The sequence below is a fragment of the Nycticebus coucang genome, chromosome 2, assembly GCF_027406575.1.
Source record: "Nycticebus coucang isolate mNycCou1 chromosome 2, mNycCou1.pri, whole genome shotgun sequence".
NCBI lineage: Eukaryota > Metazoa > Chordata > Mammalia > Primates > Lorisidae > Nycticebus > Nycticebus coucang.
In genome coordinates this window covers 141,184,642-141,186,759 of record NC_069781.1, presented here as the reverse complement: position 1 = coordinate 141,186,759, position 2,118 = coordinate 141,184,642, and the positions used below count along the sequence as shown (strand labels likewise).

General features: G+C 47.1%; 1 non-coding gene across 1 annotated transcript; it reads left to right on the top strand.

Annotated features, from left to right (window-relative positions):
• Window positions 1-1,286: 1,286 nt before the first annotated feature.
• Window positions 1,287-1,393, top strand: LOC128579994 (U6 spliceosomal RNA). Its single transcript, XR_008378359.1, has one exon. It is a non-coding gene; the product is annotated as a U6 spliceosomal RNA (small nuclear RNA).
• Window positions 1,394-2,118: the final 725 nt, after the last annotated feature.

The following is a 2,118-nucleotide window of genomic DNA, read 5'->3' as shown; positions in this document are numbered from 1 at the left end:
ATAAAGTAAAGTGAAAAAAAATGTAATCTTAGCACTCTGGGAGGCCGAGGTGGGTGGATTGCCTGAGCTCATGGGTTCCAGACCAGCCTAAGCAAGAGCATGACCCCCTCTCTAAAAATAGCTGGGTGTTGTGACAGGTGCCTGTAGTCCCAGCTACTTGGGAGGCTGAGGCAAGAGAATGGCTAGAGCATGAGATTTTGAGGTTGCTGTGAGCTAAAATGCCATGGCACTCTACCCAGGGTGACAAAGTAAGACCCTGTCTCAAAAAAAAAAAAAAGAAAGAAATTATCTTCATATGCTGTGAGAGATGGTTATGGATGGCACTGGCTAGGCTAAGCATGTGGCAGTTTCTTTCCAAACAAACACTGCTGAGTTCACTGTCTCCATCAGCAAGGCATGACAAGGAGAGACACCAGCAACCTGCAAGTCAGCAATTGTCTTCAAAATGAGAGAAAACTGTCTGCTGGGAAACATGCAACAGCAGTGTCACCGGCCAGCAGCTCTCCATCTCCCACAGGGCAAGGGGACTATGTTACCAACAGCTGGTTTGTCCTGGGGTTGGAGAGTGCATCTAGGTCTTTTCCTGAAAGTTCACTAATGGGATAAGTCACACATCTTGTTCAGATGAAATATGGCCAAAATGTACATCTCATCCTGTGTGTGAGGAAGAAAAGGTTACAAAAGTCCTAGAAGGGTGGTGCCTGTGGCTCAGTGGGTAGGGTGCCGGCCCCATATACCGAGGGTTGTGGGTTCAAACCCAGCCCCGGCCAAACTGCAACAACAACAAAAAAACCTTGTCCTGGGAGACTTGGGGGTTGGGGCAGAAGTTATTGACAATAGCCTCAGCCTCATGGCATTAACGATCTATGAGAAGTGGGACTTCTCGAACATTTATTTTAGGCCTAGGCATAGTGCAAAATGTTTTTCACAGATTGTCTCATTTCTGAAAACATTCTATGAAGTAGTTACTTCAGAAATGGGGAAACTATTGCTTGGAGAGACACACAAACAAGCCCAAAGCCACACAGTGTCAGCATCAGGATTTGGAAGCTCAGGCCCCTAACAAACTCTGCCTGCCAGGACGTAGGAGCGTGGCTGTGGCATAAGGATAGACATTTAGACCAACGCAGTCTAAATGGCATCCAGAAATAACCCCTCACACTGTGGCCACATGGTTTCCAGCAAGGTTGCCTCCACCTTTCAATGAGGACAAAAATGACCGATCAAAGGAGGGAATTGGCCAACCAGGGTGAAAGTGCAAATGTTAATGAAAAGTGATCATGGTAGTGCTCACTTCAGCAGCACATATACTAAAATTGGAACGATACAGACAAGATTAGCATGGCCCCTGCAGAAGGATGACACGCAAATTCATGAAACATTCCATATTTTTAACTGCAAAAAAATACAATAAAAGTGATCGGTCACTCCATTCAACTGCATTCCAGTAGGGACATCTGGGACAGCCTGGAGAGTCCTGTGTCCTAAAAAGGGAGCGGCAGGCAGTGAAGAAGAATGAACTCAACCGAAGAGGTGCCTGATCCACATTGAAGTCACTCGCTGAGCACAATTTCTTCATTAAGAAATATGATGTCGGACTGAAGCCAGCTTTCCACAGAGGCTCCCATCCAGAAGGAGAGTTAAAGGACAGAAATTAGCAAGTAACCTGGTGGATTAGAGCTGTGCCAAGAGAGAAGGTTGAAAAACACACATCAACCCTGCAGAGGCCAGCTGCGACCCCAAGGATACAAACAAAATGTACAAAATCCATCACCAAGCAGATGGAAGTCCCCTCCCCCACGAGAATGGCTCGGAGTACTCCATAAACAAACGAGCAGAGTTCAAAAGTCCTCCCATTATACTCCACAGGAGAGACCCTCTAAAAACTGGACGTACTTCCCCTACTAGGGTGCCATGACACTCTCTTGCCAGGCATAAAACTGTGTAAAACTGTATATATTTTCTACCTGCAATTCTGAGCTCCCAGCACTCCCCTCCACTCTCACTCTGAGGTCTGGAGGCCTGTCCCCCAGGAGTCCAGATTCTTGGGTGATTTCTCGAGGGCCAGGGACAGGGCCTGGACTGCAGCTGGTAAGTGATGATTCTGTGTTATGGGAG